A 20,463-nucleotide genomic window follows, 5' to 3' on the forward strand; every position below is an offset into this window, starting at 1 on the left:
AAAAAAAAAGGTTCCATAAATGAAGCTTGCTATTGACCTGGAGTCAAGTGACGGGGAATTTTTCACTCAGCATTTACTAAGTATTAGCACCAAAAATGCAAAGAAGCAAAATATAAACACTTGCTTTGGCTCTATCCAGTTTGAGGTCAGGCACACTGGAATGACCAGTAAGAGTCAGAATCACAACCCATCTGGTTCAGAACCATGCTGCCAAAAAAGGCAGCATGGACCTTGGCAGGCAAGAGGAATTACTCGCCCTAACAGCAACCTCCAGGGCAGGACATATCCTGAGAGATTTTTACGTACTTATTTTATGTTCACTCCCAAAATAATTTTTTGGGTTTCTTTTTTTTTTTTTTTTGTCCTCATCCTAAATAACCCAAGGGCAAAAGTGTCTCCAGTTTTTATGGGTCATGCATGCATGCTAAATTGCTTCAGGTGTGCCCAAAGCTTTGCGACCCTATGAACCATAGCCCACCCAGCTCCTCTATCCATGGGATTCTTCAGGCACAAATAGTTGAGAGGGTTGCCATTTCCTTCTCCATTTTATGGGTCAAGGCTCCATTAAAAGAAAAGAAAAAAATACTACTGAAAAGACAAACCTCTCCTTCAAAAAAGTTTCCAAGAACTCAACTTTTGCACACAAACTTAAAAGATTATATGGAAGCAAACAATGAACTTACTCAGGGACACCTGCCTTAGGCCCAGTCATGTCACCTCTGTGGAACTTGCTGTGTGGAAGAGCACATCCTCTACAATTAAGGTTCACATGATACATGTGATAATTTTTTTAAGAAGCATTAACTGACCTGGTGGTTCAGCAGTGAGGGATCTGCCTGCCAATGCAGGAGCAGCAGGTTCGGTCCCTGGGTCAGGAAGATCCCCTGCAGAAGGAAATGGCTACCCACTCCAGTATTCTTGCCTAGGAAACCCCTTGGAAAGAGGAGCCTGGCGGGCTACAGTCCATGGGGTGGCAAAAAGTGAGACACGACTTGGCAACTAAACTACAGCAAAGGGTACCATAAATAGCCCTGGAAAAATTGTTCCTCCAGATTAATCTTCTTCCTTGGATCGAAGAACTATACTTAGCAAGTCATCACCCAATTAGCATTTAGCCAACTAGTATTCACTGTGGCACTATTAACAGAGACGGGTCCTAACACACATATCGCTCAGGCCACTCACCAGGCAGAAACCACAGCATTTATGACAGAGAGAGTTTAAAATGAAGAACTGTTAGCTAGGCATAAAATTGTTAACTAGGGAACTGAGGGTTTCACAAGAGAACTAAAAGGTATCACGGAGGTAATAATCGTAGAAAGCTGAAGGGAAGGTGAAAAGAGGTTGGAATTATCAAAGCTTTAGAAACAGACCTGTTATGGGGAGGTGCTCTTGGCTCTTGTGGTATCTCTGAGGAGCATGAAGAACTTGATTCTCTGAGTTGGAAAGACTACAAACCAGATTCAACTGCCGCTACAGGAAAGCGTTCCTGCTGCCCAGGTGGTGAAGCTTTGCTCTTTAATTGGGTAATGCTCACAGAAACTGGAAGATAGGGGGCCCAAAGGAAGCAACAAAGAAAGAGTCCATACTTCCCCATCCAACCTAGTAGGTTTTCTTCAGCGTCCTTTATGGGCAGAGCCTAACATGGAGCCCCGAGGAAGCAGGAAGGCTGTTAAGGAAGGCCCAGCTGCAGCTTCTCAAAGCCAACTAACTACAGAGGAGTGAGTTTGGAGCTGTAACAACCGGCAAGCCAAATTCTCTCAGTGACGGGCCCTAGAATTTTTTAAATTTTCAAATCAGTAATTAAAAAAGTTTCCACCCACCTAACCCATGCAGTTGCCTTAGAACATCTAACATACTAACAACACACATTAAACACTTGGTACATGCTAGACAGTGTAGTGATTTAGCTAATTTAATCTGCACTATTTCATTTAATCTCTGTAACACAAATTTCCCTCCCTTTCTTTCTCTTGCTGTCACTCTGTTCTCTCCCTCTGTGTATGGTGTGTATGTATGTATGTGTGTGTGTGCGTGGAGAAAGACACATATATATATGGATATGTATAGAGAGTGAGAAGTAAGACACTTAATACTGCATAAAGAGAGAAAAATAAAAGTGCATGTGTTATTTGGATCAACTCTAGAGATCGAGTATAATACTCATTCCTAAACAAAATAACAAAAAAAAAAAAAGGAAGCTGGCAAGGCTTGGGGAGTTTAAATAATTGCTCCAGTAGCCACTTGCAGATCTGACCCCCAACCCTGGTCTCTTAAGTACTCTCTACCTACACTACTATTCAAAGCCAGCAAGGGACATACCACGTCTCTGTCTAAAAGGTCACTTCCCCAGTAGGATGCTCAGTGATGTTCGGGGACACTGACACAAAAGCTCATTGTTCCCCAACACCGCAGGGTTACTGGGGTTCAGCAGGCTGGGAAAGCACCCAGATATTCTGTCTAGATGATGCCCGCTGTGCTTCTGCTAAAATCCATTCACTGTAGGGTCTCAATTACTTTTAATTACAATGAGCTACAACTTCAATTACATGTAGCACAGATATTTTTATATAATTCTTCCCTAAGGATACCACTTTAAACAGAGAGAAAGATTTGGAGAGATGGGATCAGCCAAAGTGGAAAGGCCATGAATAAAAGGGTAAAGAGGTGCAACTAATTTTCTAAGGAACATTCACCTAACATTTACAGTTCTTTAAAAATGCAATGAAAAATACAGCAAAACTGTGAGAAAATCTCCATAAGCATGCATTCAATGCATGTCTCACATGGAAATATTTATCTGGTGCCTATAATTTGCCAGACAGAGGTGAATTAGCTTTGGCCCTAGTCCTTAAGGAGCTTATAATCCAGTTGAGGGTAAGGCTTTCCTTGAATTCAATAACAGCTACCATTTACTGAGTAGAAACACCTGCCAGTCACTCGTCCACATGCCTAACACATGCCTGCGTGCGTGCATACTGAACCGCTCAGCCATGTCTGACTCTTTGCGACCCCATGGACTGCAGCCTGCCAGGCACCTCTGTCCACTGGACTTCCCAGCAAGAATACTGGAGTGGATTGCCATTTCCTCCTCTAGGGGATCTTCCTGACACAGGGATTGAACCCATGTCTCCTGCGGCTCCTATGTTGGCAGGTGGAGTCTTTACCACTGAGCCACCTGGAAGCCTAACATATACTAACACACTGAATGTTCACAATGCCATGTAAGAGATATTTTTAGTATGCATCTCCATTTTACAGACAAGGAAACTGAAGCATTGAAAATTTAAGCTATCAATACATCACCCAAGTGATATAGATAATAAATGGTGGAGAAGCATTTAATGCCAGACATTCTGACTCCAAACCCTCTGTGCTTACCTAGACCACACAAGCCCTTGTAAAAACAATAAAGAAATGCTAAATATCACTATTTATAAATGCTAAATATAGCACTATGTACACTTAAGGGATGAAGAGATGTTCTAAATCAGGAGACCAGAGAAGGTTACATGGAGAACATAACATTTAATGTGGGCTTGGATACCTTTTAAATAAGATGCATTCTATACCAGAATTGCTGTCACTACCTGTTACCATAGATAATGATAACTAACATTTGATTTTCATTTTATTTTTGCCCGATATTTTATTTTTTCAAAGTTACATGTAATTTTTTTTATTAAAGGATAATTGCTTTACAGAATTTTGCTGTTTTCTGTCAAACCTCAACATGAATCAGCCACAGGTATGCATATATCCCCTCCCTTTTGAACCTCCCTCCCGTCTCCCTCCCCATCCCATCCCTCTAGGCTGATACGAGCCCCTGTTTGAGTTTCCTGAGCCACACAGCAAATTCCTGTTGGCTATCTATTTTTTTTTTTTTTTCTGGTTCTGTTTTTTTTTTTTTTTTTTTATTAGTTGGAGGCTAATTATTTCACAACATTTCAGTGGGTTTTGTCATACATTGATATGAATCAGCCACAGAGTTACACGTATTCCCCATCAAGGTAATGTGAGTTTCCATGTTACTCTTTCTATACATCTCACCCTCTCCTCCCCTCTCCCCATGTCCTTAAGTCTATCTCTATGTCTGTTTCTGATAATGGTAACTCCCATTTATTGAATGTTCACTATTTGTTAGACAGTAGCTATTCAAGGCATAACTATCCAAAAATGGGGCAGTGGGTATCTATAGAAAGAAGCCTTATTGAGTACACTCACCTGGAAGAAATTTTCAAGATAATTACTGTAAGTTTCCTAAATCAGGTAGTCAAGTTTCAGAACTAATCATATTTTACTGGATTTTAGATATTAAAACAAAGGGCTTGAAATTCTGATACCACAAGTCAGAAATAGTGACTCTTCAGTTAATCCTAATTAGAGAAAGTTGCTTTCTCATTAAGAAAGAAGAACAGTGCAGTAGAAACAGTTTGGAAGTTAGCAGGCTTTACTTTGAAACTCCAGTCCTGTATGATGATGTTATCAAGTGTCTTGATCTCTCTGGACCTCAGTTTCCTCATCTGCAAAATGAAGCCAATGCCTTTTTTAGAGTAAATGTTCTTGGCACCAAAGATGGCACAGAGAACTGGGTAAACTTACCACCAACAAAAGCTAGATTAATACCCTCAGTGGAAAAATCATGACAATTATCAGAAATTCACAAATACAGAACACTTCCTTCAGAGTCCTGAATTTCTCCATTCATACTTTTAAAGCCATCCACTTCTTATGCATAGTTTCACATACAAATGGTCTATCTGTCTAAGTTTCAGTAAAGTTCTATTTGCTATAGGAAGAGACATTTTTGCACTAGCTAGAGCATTTAGTAAAATCTGTTCTCAAATCACTCTTGTTTCTATACAAATCACATGGTGGACATGTTCCTGTTAAAAAAAAATCACAGATGAATTCAATTTTTTATTCCTTAACAAATCTACAATTTCCATTTTCTAGCTAAAATTTTTCTTCATATATATATATATATATATATATTTCCCCATAAAGAAACAAAGTTTTCTTACTTTAAAATGGTGAAACCACCTGGAAGGAAAATTGAGAAGGTGGCAAGTAGCTGGATTCACTAACAAACACAGAGAAGGCAATGGCACCCCACTTCAGTACCCTTGCCTGGAGAATCCCACGGACAGAGGAGCCTGATAGGCTGCAGTCCATGGGGTCGCAAAGAGTCGGAGTCGACTGAGCGACTTCATTTTCACTTTTCACTTTCATGCATTAGAGAAGGAAATGGCAACACACTCCAGTGTTCTTGCCTGGAGAATCCCAGGGATGGGGGAGCCTGGGTGGGCTGCCGTCTATGTGGTTGCACAGAGTCGGACACGACTGAGGCGACTTAGCAGCAGCAGCAACAGCGGCACTAACAAACATTCTGTCAGGTCAGTTCAGTCGCTCATTGCGAATATCAAAGTCTCTTGCTAGGCTTTCGACTGTGTTTAGCAAAACATTAGTACTGTGAGATACTCTGAAAAGCTTGCCTATAGTGAAATAAGCTTAGCAATATAGACTTCTTGATGACTCACAGGGCACACAGACATATTAAATTCTCTGTGACTATGCCAAAGCCTTTGACTGTGTGGATCACAATAAACTGTGGAAAATTCTTCAAGAGATGGGAATACCAGACCACCTGACCTGCCTCTTGAGAAACCTGTATGCAGGTCAGGAAGCAACAGTTAGAACTGGACATGGAACAACAGACTGGTTCCAAATAGGAAAAGGAGTATGTCAAGGCTGTATACTGTCACCCTGTTTATTTAACTTATATGCAGAGTACATCATGAGAAACGCTGGGCTGGAGGAAGCACAAACTTGAATCAAGATTGCTGGCAGAAATATCAGTAACCTCAGATATGCAGATGACACCACCCTTATGGCAGAAAGCGAAGAAGAACTAAAGAGCCTCTTGATGAAAGTGAAAGAGGAGAGTGAAAAAGTTGGCTTAAAGCTCAACATTCAAAAAAAAAAAAAAAAAAAGCTCAACATTCAGAAAACTAAGATCATGGCATCCGGTCCCATCACTTCACAGCAAATAGATGAGGAAACAGTGGAAACAATGGCTGACTTTATTTTTCTGGGCTCCAAAATCACTGCAGATGGTGATTGCAGCCATGAAATTAAAAGACGTTTACTCCTTGGAAGGAAAGTTATGACCAACCTAGGCTGCATATTAAAAAGCAGAGACATTACTTTGCCAACAAAGGTCCATCTAGTCAAGGCTGTGGTTTTTCCAGTAGTCATGTATGGATGTGAGAGTTGGACTATAAAGAAAGCTGAGCACTGAAGAATTGATGTTTTTAAACTGTGGTGTTGGAGAAGACTCTTGAGAGTCCCTTGGACTGCAAGGAGATCCAACCAGTCCATCCTAAAGGAAATCAGTCCTGGGTGTTCATTGGAAGGACTGATGTTGAAGTTGAAATTCCAATACTTTGGCCACCTGATGTGAAGAGCTGATTCATTTGAAAAGACCCTGATGCTGGGTAAGATTGAGGGCAGGAGGAGAAGGGGACGACAGAAGATGAGATGGTTGAATAGCATCATCGACTCGATGGACATGGGTTTGGGTGGACTCCGGGAGTTGGTGATGGACAGGGAGGCCTGGTGTGCTGTGGTTCATGGGGTCACAAAGAGTCGGACATGACTGAGCGACTGAACTGAAGTCCTACAGTCAAGAAATCTATTTAACACTGCATAAGCCAGAAGATCTCAAACCTATCTGACTACAGGAGACTTTTAAAATATTTTTCTTAGCATATATCATCCTGTACCATTCATATTTCTTGTGGTATCTCATCTAAACAATAAACATATTACCCCCCAAAATCACAAAAATGCTCCAGCATAACATGGAGCACTTGAAAAAAAGTTTAATTTCTTCTTCCAACAAATATTTACTAATAATCAACAGCGTGTAAAGAAATGTTGTGTATTCATGTGGTTCAATCTAAGCATAATCTACTCTTCCGTTCTCAGAATCAACACTTAATGAGTCCAGTGATGGAGTTTTTAAGAGAGCATCATACAATTTTTTGTGAGGAAATAGAGGTACATATGATTTTGATTCCCAGTGAGGTGAACATCATGGTGAAGTGGTGAACATCATCCTAGATGTTCCCTGGAGTTTATTTTTCTAATTGTTCTAGTGGTAGCTGTTATTATCCCCAAAGCCATTTCTCATACATAATACTGGTGGTGTCTAGGACTTTGTAACGAATGAAATATTTTCTTCATCAGAATACTTAGTTTGTTTAATAAATCTTGAGAAAGACTTTCTACTGAACCACTCAAATGTGACATGCATCCTTTATCTGTTCTGCTTTTTCAAGATGAAAGCGGCTTGTTGATTATGTGCATCTGTTACTTCTAATGACTCTACCTCGGAGGGATGTGTCCTATTTTTCATCGCCAGTCCTCTTCCTTCATACTTTCTGTCTCCACTGACTTAGACTTTCATGTGTTTTTTGTTTTTTTCATTTTCCCCCTCTGATGTTTTATTAGTTTTTCTCCTGTGATGTGTCTCTGAGGTCTTCTACATAGTGTAGCCACGTTTCCAGTCTTGAATATACTTAAACATTTCATTCAGTAATCAGATTCCCAAAATTGAATACCATTTTTACAAACACTTACAGTTTGAATTAGGTGACATAATCAATGTTACCTGTTGTATGAATTCTAAACTCAATCTTAAAATGTTTAAAAAATGCATAATATAAAATTATATCATTCTTTTAAGTTTACTACTTAGCCCATCACTAGTTATTATCAAACATAAATTAACAACTATCACTTTATTCTGGTATTTTCTAGATATTTACACAAAAAGAAATGCAAGATGGAGCTTAGGAAAACATAAAACAAAGATAATCATACAATAAAAACAGACTAGGTGTACCCAGCATAATATAGAGTTATTAATAACTGCCGATGTTTACTATTATAAAACAAGCCTTGTACTAAGCCTTTGACATATCATATATCATTTAATCCCCAAAGCAATGTATTATGCAGGTACCACTACTATATGTTTTTACAGTTAAGAGAAATGAAACACAGAAGAGCTGAATAACTGGATCAAGGCCACACTGATGTGAAACACAGAACCAGTTCTCAAACTTGATCTCTCTGACTCCAGAGCTTTCCCTCTTCTTAAATGCAGTGCTTCCCTTTGCTGAGTCTACTGCTGCTGCTAAGTCACCTCAGTCATGTCCAACTCTGTGCGACCCCATAGACGGCAGCCCACCAGGCTCCCTCATCCCTGGGATTCTCCAGGCAAGAACACTGGAGTGGGCTGCCATTTCCTTCTCTAATGCATGAAAGTGAAAAGTGAAAATGAAGTCGCTCAGTTGTGTCCGACTCTTCGTGACCCCATGGACTGCAGCCTACCAGGCTCCTCTGCCCATGGGATTTTCCAGGCAAGAGCACTGGGGTGGGGTGCCATTGCCTTCTCCGTCTGCTGAGTCTAGCAAATAACAATCTACTCTACGCATGCTGTATGTATCAAGGCGGAAAGAAGAGATTTAGATGAGAATATGGTAACTAGGCGAGAAGGGAACATTTAGGAAAAGAGTTAGGTCAGAATTTCAGAAGAGAATTGGGTTGATAATTTGGGAAATCAGATAAGCCTTTTTCACAAATTTTTAAAATTCCAAACCAGCATTCAAGGCCTGGAAAACTCATGGTTCCCACCTGTTAAATGGACTTGCTATTCCTTCATCACTTATAATCAATATAAAGTGCTATGAGTGTTAACAGAGATTCAAAAAATTTAGAGGAAGCCCAGTATATTAGCTTTGAAGTGTCTTTCCTATGTGATGCACAGCATTAAATACCATCACAGAATTATTTGGGGAAATGGTTCTCTTTCCTTTAATTCAGTAAGAAAACCTTCCATTGTAGAATGTTAACTTTTTGGAGAATAAGGTCACAGTGTTAAATAGAAAAAAAGGGGGGTTCCACCCTGGAACAGTAGAAATGTTTGGGATAAAAAATACTAATTCAATTCACCCGCGTTCTAACTCAGCTTGCAGAGAATTCAAAACAAGATTAGAAAAGAGAAGGTAATTTGTCACCCAAGGGAGGGGAGACTGTCTTTGACATTGAATTATGGGGTACGGACTTTGCATGTGAAATCCTCCTGCAAAACAGTCTCGGCCAGATCCCAGACTGAAGAGTTTTCTGGCAATGAAAAGAGTTCCAAAAATAATGAATGCCTTTGGTCTGGACACACCTCTCCTATTCAACCCAGTTCCCTAGCACTCCCTCAGCACCCAATTTTCTCCCACAAGCTGCTCTTTGCATTTTTCTACACCATCTGTGTTTAGGAAACTCTTCACAGATTGAATTACTTATACCTTTGTACTTGACCATTCTTCTAGGACCACCACTGTCTAAGCATCATCCTTCTCATCTGAACGTCCAAAGCAACAACATCCCATATCTTTTAATTTAGTACTGAACAATTGTAAAGTCATTTATTGTTTCATTGTGGTTGTATTTATGTAAGGTCTCTCTGAAACTAGCCTTAAATTCACTGAATCCACTTGCCACATTTTATCACACTGTATCTCTCATGAAATACGTAATAGGCACTCAAGAATTTAATTGATTAAAAATAGTGGTGGGATCATAAGGCAAGGCTCTGAAGGTGGTAACACCTCTGACAAAATATAGAATTGTCACCATTCTTGGGAGGTGTTCCACAGGTATGCTAACATAGATCCGATTAGTAATTAGATCACATGTTAAGTAAATGATAGCTATGTATCTTTTAAATAACTATACATCTTTTAAATATTTTAAATAGCCCCATTCTATAATGTTGGCTTGAGTGGAGGGTTGGCTTTGTGTGCTGCTTCAGCCGATCATAGCATTTATTCTTGCAGGAGACACCAAGGGAGTGAACAATCACCATTTGCTCCAATAGCCATCATTACCAAAGACTTGCTGCTTTATCTTACAGCAAAAGGGAAGAACAAGGAAAGAGAGAGTTTGCTGGATGCTGGGATGTCAGCTAATTAACCCTCCAAAAATCTTTGACACCCAATTCTGGAACGTGGATAACAAAAATTTGAGGCAAGAGATTCTCCAGAGACAAACCAGGAAGATTCTGTATGAGAAACTCATTGTCTCTGACTAGAATCCTTGGTGGAGTGACGACTCAGTGGAATTTAACACAGATGCCATGAAAACCTCGCCAAAGGGAGAACTCTAAGCTGACACAAAACCTGGATTTACTGGCTAATAATGAAGGTCTTGGACAGACCCCAGCTCCTGCCTTTGGCGGGCAAACAATTTTCCTCATGAGCTGCTCCCATCTAAAAGATTAATAAAATAAAATGTATGATAAAAACAAAGAGAGATTTAGCTCTCAAATTGTAACGTAATTATGCTCATGCAATCCAAATAATTCTCACCAGCCTGAAATTCCTCAGAGACCCAACTGAATATATTACAAACACTCTGGTCATAAAGCCCGTGTTTCCCAGCAATAAAATTGCTGCAATAAACATTTGGATTCTTTTCCATTTTTAGAACTATTTTGAACAACCTGCCTCTAATGTATTTTATTAGCACCCTCCAAGTCTTCCAATGAATGACAAAACCCCCAGTGCTTTTTCTGAGTGGCTGACACTAAACAATAATGTTGTTTTCAGTGTGGAGTCATCCCGCTGCCAAGAGAGGGTTTTTTGCTAAGTTCCTTGGCACTAAATCTCTCCCTGAGATACCTTCTGCAATCTGCAGGCAACCAGTGAAATGAGGTGATCTCCCTTGAACTCGTGTCACTCTAGCATTAGCCAGAAGGGATTCTGAACATCAATCATGCCTCCAATTTAAAGGCAACTTATTTCCTTTAATTAAATTTAAAAAAAAATCATACACTCTTTGACAACCGTGATTCCATCTCCAAGTCCCTGTGTTGTCGTTCGGTCACTAAGTTATGTCTGACTCTCTGCGACCTCCATGGACTGCAGCATGCCAGGCTTCCCTGTCCTTCAGTATCTCCCTGTGTGGTCTTGTAAAAACATACTTCTTGGTACAATCTGCTCCCTGGTAATCAAGCAGGGCAACATTTTACAACGAGCTTTGCATGTGAAGGACCTTCTCTAATCAAAACATGAGGAAGGTATCACACTTCCATTAGGAATACTTCAAACACAGAGACCTAAAAGTTGGCCCATTGTTATGACAATTAGAAAGGCAAATTTTAACAAGTTTTACTCTTTATTCATCTTTAAAACTCAATTGTTGAAACAATAAAAGTTATATACAATATCCTAAATTAATTATAGTCTACCTGAATGCCTTAAAAATTATATTTAAAATAAGAGATTATAGAAAATTCAAAAGGCACTGTTGGTCCCCAGGGTGCTATTCCACATTAGAATCTTCTCTCTATTCCTCCATCTATCTTTCATGATCATAGCTGATATACTCCTTAAAAGACAAGGTGTTACATTCATTACACTTATCATCTCACTGATGATAAGTCTCACAACCATATTAAGAACTATTATTGATATCCTCATTTTATAACTGAATCCACAGAGGTTCAGAGAGGTTGTCAACTTGTTCACAAAGCTAGTAAGTACTGTAGACACAACTCAGTTTCAAGTCTGTCTTATTCCAGAACCTGCAGGCCTGTGCTCTGCTTAGTCACTCAGTTGTGTCCAACTCTATGACCCCATGCCCCTAGCCTTCCAGGCTTCTCTGTCCATGGGGATTCTCCTGGCAAGAATGCTGGAGTGGGTTGCCATGTCCTCCTCCAGGGGCTCTTCCCAACTTATTGATCAAACCTAGGTCTCCGACATTGTGGGTGGATTCTTTATCATCTGAGCCACAAGGGAAGCCCAAGAATACCAGAGAGGGTAGTCTATCCCTTTTCCAGGGGATCTTCCTAACCCAGGAATCAAACCAGGGTGTCCTGCATTGCAGATGGATTCTTTACCAGCTGAGCTAACAGGGAAGCCACCCCTAAACTACCTCTTTAATCTTTCCTTTTCTGTTCTACAGGAGGCCAGTCTTTTTTTTTTTAATGTTTTATTGAAGTGCATTTGTATATGTATGCACATTCTTCTTTTTAATATTCTTTTTCATATGGTTTATCACAGGATATTGGATATAGTTCCCTGCGCTATACAGTAGGACCTTTTCTATACACAATAGTTTGCCTTTGCTAATACCAAACTTCCAATTCATCCCCCCTCCACCTCGTCAACAACAAGTCTGCTCTCTATGTCTGTTAATCTATGTTATAGGTAAGTTCATTTGTGTCATATGTTAGATTCCAAATATAAGTGATATCATACAGTGTTTGTCTTTCTCTTTCTGACTCACTTCACTTGGTATGATAATCTCTAGGTCCATGTTGCAGCAAATGGCATCATTTCATTCTTTTTTATGACTAATAGTCCAATCTATATAGGTAGCACATATTCTTTTTTTTTTTTTTATTAGTTGGAGGCCAATCACTTCACAACATTTCAGTGGGTTTTGTCATACATTGATATGAATCAGCCATGGATTTACATGTATTCCCAATCCCGATCCCCCCTCCCACCTCCCTCTCCACCCGATTCCCCCGGGTCCTCCCAGTGCACCAGGCCGGAGCACTTATCTCATGCATCCCACCTGGGCTGGTGATCTGTTTCACCATAGATAGTATACATGCTGTTCTTTTGAAATATCCCACCCTCACATTCTCCCACAGAGTTCTAAAGTCTGTTCTGTATTTCTGTGTCTCTTTTTCTGTTTTGCATATAGGGTTATCGTTACCATCTTTCTAAATTCCATATATATGTGTTAGTATGCTATAATGTTCTTTGTCTTTCTGGCTTACTTCACTCTGTATAAGGGGCTCCAGCTTCATCCATCTCATTAGGACTGGTTCAAATGAATTCTTTTTAATGGCTGAGTAATATTCCATGGTGTATATGTACCACAGCTTCCTTATCCATTCATCTGCTGATGGGCATCTAGGTTGCTTCCATGTCCTGGCTATTATAAACAGTGCTGCGATGAACATTGGGGTGCACGTGTCTCTTTCAGATCTGGTTTCCTCAGTGTGTATGCCCAGAAGTGGGATTGCTGGGTCATATGAAAGTTCTATTTCCAGTTTTTTAAGAAATCTCCACGCTGTTCTCCATAGCGGCTATACTAGTTTGCATTCCCACCAACAGTGTAAGAGGGTTCCCTTTTCTCCACACCCTCTCCAGCATTTATTGCTTGTAGACTTTTGGATAGCAGCCATCCTGACTGGCGTGTAATGGTACCTCATTGTGGTTTTGATTTGCATTTCTCTGATAATGAGTGATGTTGAGCATCTTTTCATGTGTTTGTTAGCCATCTCTATGTCTTCTTTGGAGAAATGTCTGTTTAGTTCTTTGGCCCATTTTTTGATTGGGTCATTTATTTTTCTGGAATTGAGCTGCAGGAGTTGCTTGTATATTTTTGAGATTAAGCCTTTGTCTGTTTCTTCATTTGCTATTATTTTCTCCCAATCTGAGGGCTGTCTTTTCACCTTACTTATAGTTTCCTTTGTAGTGCAAAAGCTTTTAAGTTTCATTAGGTCCCATTTGTTTAATTTTGCTTTTATTTCCAATATTCTGGGAGGTGGGTCATAGAGGATCTTGCTGTGATTTATGTCAGAGAGTGTTTTGCCTATGTTCTCCTCTAGGAGTTTTATAGTTTCTGGTCTTACATTTAGATCTTTAATCCATTTTGAGTTTATTTTTGTGTAGCACATATTCTTTATCCATTCATCTGTTGTTGGATATTTAAGTTGTTTCCATGTCTTGGCTATTGTGACTAGTGCTGCTATGAATATAAGAGGTATGTGTATATTTTTTAATTATAGTTGTGTTGCAGGAGGTCAATCTCATCATAACTTGATTACTCGGTGGATCATGCTAAAGTAAGAAAACATCTCCTGAAACAAGTCTCAGGTCACCAAGTCACAGGCTGACCTGAAATAAAATATCTAAGAAGAAATCATAATGCATTTCTTCACAGGGAATTCTCTATAATTCACTTAAATAAAGAGAACTGACTTGATTGCCTTTTATATACGATGTGAACAGAGTGTGAATGCTGGGACATGCTGACCCCTGTATTTTACCATTCTATCACTTACACACAAAATTTGCCATGTTGAGAATGGTTCTCAACTACTGCTCCCCAAGTCAGCCTCCTGTAGGTGAAAGACTTGAGTTTCCTTTCAGCACTGTTTTCTCCTCTGTGCATTTTATAACAACTGCATCCTATCACATTTGGAAAAGCTAATCATATTTTATGTAGTTCCTGCTTAGGCTATCACTTAGTCTATTTCTTGATGTAGCAGGTTTTTAGAGCTCTTAAATATATGAAGACACATAAAGGAAAAAAAAAACAATGTATAACGGAGAGAAACAGAATAAAAAGGAGTAACATTAATAACATCAATGAGAAAACAAAAACAAGAGCTATTCAGTAATCACTGGTCCCATCTGTGGCTGTGATAGAGAAGAATCCACAAAGTAAAACCACTGTTGTGAGCTACCTGGACCAAAGCGAAAGTGCTAGAAAAATCCTCTCATCATCTTTCAACTCACACAAATATAATATGCCTGATTGTGTTTTTATGTCTGTGATGAAAATAACCTGTTTAAAACTGATGAAAAGAGATTCCTCCAAAGAGACAGCATCACTTCCCATTTGGCATGTTTGAAGCAGCAGTGCTACTTGTAATTGTGTAATTTGTTGTGGAATTCCACAGTTTTCCTTCACATTCATTTCAGGGTTCATTTGTTTTTTAAGCACACCTACACGTCCACAAAACCTCGGAGCAAAGAGTTGCCTGTTGTCAGAGCATGATTTCCCAGCTCTCATAACAGGGCCCTCTCTGCCCTCAAGGGCTCTGAGGTGGAAATGAAATAGCCTTACATGTTTGTAATTTAACTTTCACACTTCTCTTAAAAATGAGCTTATTTTAATTTTTAAATTTATTTCACTTTTTAAACATTTTTAGATAAGTTTTCATTGTTTTTTAATTTAGATACAATTTTGTTCAAAGGTAAATAGTTTACTTTCTTTACTACCCAGAGAAATATCAAGAGTTGGATTACCTGATGTGAGAAAGGATCCATGAAAGTCAGATGCTTGAATATTTGAAAAGATTTGGTATTATTACAGGTAAGGTTCAGCCCCCGAGGGGAACTTGGAATTTTGGTGAGCACATTTGAAGAGAAGAATACCTAAGTCTAAAGCAACATCCTATCATGTAAAATTTCTGAGGACTATCAATCTTATAACTCATAAACTTTAAATATAAATCACTCAAAAGATACTGTGAATTTATCTAAAAAGAATACAGTATACAAATTATTTGAGGCTCTACTCTATTCCATCTCCTAAAAAACAGCAGAATCATGGCTTCTGAGATTCTGATTAAAGTTAACTCAAACACTAATGCTCCACCTGACATAAACTGAAGATCATGCAAATTTTCTAAAGCACAGCTTCTAAAATCATGTGCTCATATCTCAACACAATATCGGGTCTTGGTGAAAGATTAGAGAAACATGAAGCCCTCAAAGCCTCTGTTTTATTGAAGAGAGCTCAAGGTCCAAGGACACAAGAGGGAAGTCCTTTAGCGTATTCACATTTGAAGAAAGGGAGAGAGAAAGAGAGACAGAGAAAGAGACAGAGATGTCATTCCAGATGGCTTCTGACTAAGCTTTTCTAAACTATCATATCTCAAAAATTCTGAAAACTACATTGTGTGCTTTTTAGGAAAGCTGGATTTGTCCTCAACTAATCCCATTTAAACTCAACTAACTAAAGCTGGCTAGAAGATCAACATATAACTGAATTGACTCAACACGGGTCTCCTTAGATGAGAGTGAAATTCTTGTGCAGAATTTAATGATTCACCTTCTGCAAATAAATGTAAAATCTACTTCCAAAAGCACAGAAACATGATACAGGCTCACTTTATAGACTGTCCTTTATGGACAACTCACACAGTGCTTTATTTTGATGAAACTCTTAAATAATGTATTTAGTATCAAGTAGTATTCTAATTAGAAACCACAATAAGGGAGGTACACCACAACTGTGGGGAAATGTGAGAGAAACAAATGCCACGGTTTCTTTTGAAGAGAAACAGGGCAAGTAAATCAGATTCCCAAGAGCATCTGCTCCATTTCCCAGCTCAGAAAATACAGAAGTTTGGTGGCACCCAGATGTATGTTACACGTTGAAGTTCCTACATGTTTAAAGATCCTACTCAGCTGAACACTGGAGAAGTATAAACAGAATCCTTTAGAACAGCAGTTTTTTCTCAGGAGAAGTTGACAATGAGCATTTTGTACAATGCCGAGGCAATTGCATTATAGACACTAGCTCTACATTTTACAATCACTCACAAGGCAATTGGAATTTGACAATAAAAGAAACCAAGGCCTTTCCCCCATTACCAAACAAATTTCTAAGCCATATTGTTCAAAAGGAGAACGTGACTGAATAAAGAACTCTAAAGCCTGGAAGTGACTTCGAGTTTAAAGCACTTCCACAGATGCTGTCAAAATACAGATTTCCAAAGCTTGCTTTCACAGTGTAGAGAATTCAGGGACTGGAGAAGCATCTGAGGACTCTCATCTAAGCACGGTACCTACAGTGTTCATTGCTTTCTAGAGACATATAATCATTTAAGAGTTTCACAATTCACACAGAAATCCTAATCCACTGTATATTAAGGTAAAACCTAGCCAAGACCACAAAGAGTCCAAGTTGTGAATATACAGATGCAAAATTAATCCACTATCAAATCTCCAGTGTGAATAGATGATACACACAGATGGATTATTTTGGTGGAGTGAGTGGGGATGTCTAAACTCTAAGAGATTAGAGTTCTGCATATATAAGAGAAGTTAATATTTAACAGCTTAAAATATTGAGATATTTTGAAACATCTATCCTAGGTCTTTTATCTCTTCAAATGACAAATGTATCAAGCTATAAATAGTATGTCAGAGTGAAAACACCATGAATTAGGAGTGAGGTAGATCTAAATTAAACATTTTGACTGTGTCACATAGCAGTGTGATTGTGGGTAAACTAACCAAACTCTTGTTTGTTTGTTTTCCTTTCTCATGGTTTAAAAAAATGAAAAAGCTATGGAAATAATATGTATATCATTCTTACTGGGTAGACTAAGTGATCTATAGCATGGCTTGGAAATAGAGAGCTCTGTTACATGACACTATTTAATTCCACCTAGAAATACTAGCAGTGACATAAGGAACACTAGACTAAGAGTTACAAAATCTATATTTCATTTTTATGGCCCTGTAATTCCTGTCTTTTACTTTATCAGTCTCGGTCTCATTCTTGGTAAGGACACATACCTGTCCTGAATAAAATTCAAGAAACCCACTTCATTTAACCTCCCATCATGTGGCTTGCTGGGCCCTCAAATTTAGAGCATTATCAGCAGATTAGCGTGATTCATTTTTTTCTTTTCTTTTTATTTTCCTGGAAAACAAGACATTCCATAGTGGCACTAGCCAGTCTGTTTTTATTAAGCAGCTTTATCTTTTGCCTACATGTTCAGTTTTCCTGGAGAAAAATGCTTTAATTTCGTAAATAAAAGGCAATAGAGTATAATGGAAAGACCCTGAAAGAGTTCTGTAGATTAGTTTTATGACTTCCTAGCTGTTATATTAGGAAACAATTTAATGTATCTTAATAGACATATATAAAATGTACTGAAATGAGTGAATTTAATTCAAATGACCATTATATCTACCACTGTGGGTGAGAATCCCTTAGAAGAAATGGAGTAGCCCTCTCAGTCAACAAAAGAGTCTGGAATGCAGTACTTGGATGCAATCTCAAAAAGAAGAATGACCTCTGTTCGTCTCCAAGGCAAACCATTCAAAATTACAATAATCCACTATTATGCCCCAACCACCAATGCTGAAGAAGCTTAGTGGAATGGTTCTATGAAGACCTATAAGATTTTCTAGAACTAACAGCAAAAAAAGATGTCCTTTTCATCATAGGTGACTGGAATGCAACAGTAGGAAGTTAACGGATACCTGGAGTAACAGGCAAGTTTGGCCTTGGAGTACAAAATGAAGCAGGGCAAAGGCTAACTGAGTTTTGCCAAGAGAACACACTGGTCATAGCAAACACCCTCTACCAACAACACAGAAGATGACTCTACACATGGACAACACCAGATGGTCAATACCGAAATCAGATTGATTATATTCTTTGCAGCCAAAGATGGAGAAGCTCTATACAGTCACCAAAAACAAGACTGGGAACTGACTGTGGCTCAGATCATGAACTCCTTATTGCCAAATTCAGACTTAAATTGAAGAAAGTAGGGAAAACCACTGGACCATTCAGGTATGACCTACATCAAATTCCTTATGATTATACAGTGGAAGTGAGAAATAGATTCAAGGGATTAGATTTGATAGACAGATTGCCTGAAGAACTACGGATGGAAGTTCATGACATTGTACAGAAGGTGGTAATCAAGACCATTCCCAAGAAAAAGAAATGCAAAAAGGCAAAATGGTTGTCTGAGGAGGCCTTAAAACAGCTGGCCTTACCAATAGCTGAATTAATAGAAGTACAGTGTAAAGTGTGTTAAAGAATGATACAAAATAAAGTTAAATTTTAATTAAGCTGTAAAAGCCATAATTATAATAAAAACAAATGATGAAAGTAACTTTAAGGTTACTGACACACAATAGCTAAAACCTACACTGGGATTATATACCTCACTATGCTTAGCCATAAACACAAATATATAATACATAGTATACAAAAAAAGGCTGGTATATTTTTTTGACAATATACAAAAAAAGGCTGTATATTGTCACCCTTCTTATTTAACTTATATGCAGAGTACATCATGCAAAATGACAGGCTGGATGAAGCACAAGCTGGAATCTAGATTGCTGGGAGAAATATCAATAAGCTCAGATATGCAGATGATACCACCCTGATGGCAGAAAGTGAAGAGGAACTAAATAACCTTTTGATGTAGGTGAAAGAGGAGAGTGAAAAAGCTGGCTTAAAATTCAACATTCAAAAAACTAAGATCATGGCATCCAGTCGCATCACCTCAAGGCAAATAGATGGAGCAACAATGGAAACAGTGAAAAACTTTATTTTCTTGGGCTCCAAAATCACTGCAGATGGTGACTACAGCCATGAAATTAAAAGATGTTTGCTCCTTGGAAGAAAAGCTATGACAAACCTAGACAATGTATTAAAAAGCAGAGACATTACTTTACCAACAAAGGTCAGTCTAGTCAAAGCTATGGTTTCTCCAGTAGTCATGTATGGGTGTGAGAATTGGGCCATAAAAAAGGCTAAACACCGGAGAATTGATCTATTTGAATTGTGGTGTTGGAGAAGACTTTTGAGAGTCCCTTGCAAGGAGAGCAAACCTGTCAATCCTAAAGAAAATCAATCCTCAATATTCACTGGAAGGACTGATGCTGAAGCTGAAGCTCCAATAGCAAAGAGACAACTCATTAGAAAAGACCCTGATGCTGGAAAAGATTGAAGGCAGGAGGAGAAGGGGATGACAGAGGACGAGATGGTTCGATGGCATCACTGACTCAACAGACATGAGTTTGAGCTAGCTCCAGGAGATGGTGAAAGACAGGGAAGCCTGGTGTGCTGCAGTCCATGGAGTCACAAAGAGTCAGACATGACAGAGCAACTGAACAACAACAATATATATTAATACATATATATGTTAAATATATATATATTTATATACACATTAAAGACATACATAAACACATATGTATATCTCACCAAGCCTAATAATTCCTTGTACCTGGTATATGCACAGTACTATGTAGGAGTGATGATGAAGGTGATGACAAGTAACAAGGAAATAAGGATTAACTGAAAGATTACAAGGACTTTATACAGGCAGAGCCACCATGGAGTCAAACATTTGAGGAGTAAACATTGCATTCAACATAAAGACATAAAAAAATCTAGAATGAAGGTTAGACAAAAAATAAATATTAGCAAAGGACTAGTGTCTTGGCTCAGACGGCAAAGCCTCTGCCTACAATGCGGGAGACGGGGGTTCAATCCCCGCGTCGGGAAGATCTCCTGGAGAAGGAAATGGCAACCCACTCCAGTATTCTTGCCTGGAAAATCCCATGGACGTTGGAACCTGGTAGGCTACAGTCCATGAGGTCGCAGAGTCAGACATGACTGAGCAACTTCATTTTCAGTTCTACAGAAAGCTTCCTTATGAGCCTCTGCCTGTTTTCCTTTTGGTTCCTTGAGTTTCTTAGTTGCTGTGGGTTAGGTAATTGTCTCACTGAAGTGACTTTTAATTTTTCAAATGGTTTGAATTATTTTCTTCCCACTCTTTTCCCCAAAGACTATATACATGTTGCACTAGTGATAGGTAAATTTACC

General features: G+C 38.8%; 1 protein-coding gene across 5 annotated transcripts in view; it reads right to left on the reverse strand.

The window, feature by feature from the left end:
• SORCS1 (sortilin related VPS10 domain containing receptor 1) overlaps positions 1–20,463 on the reverse strand; it is a 581,948-nt gene that overhangs the window by 492,976 nt on the left and 68,509 nt on the right. The gene's annotated exons all lie outside the window — the stretch shown is intronic.

Source organism: Dama dama, chromosome 15 (genome assembly GCF_033118175.1).
Source record: "Dama dama isolate Ldn47 chromosome 15, ASM3311817v1, whole genome shotgun sequence".
Classification (NCBI taxonomy): Eukaryota; Metazoa; Chordata; class Mammalia; order Artiodactyla; family Cervidae; genus Dama; species Dama dama.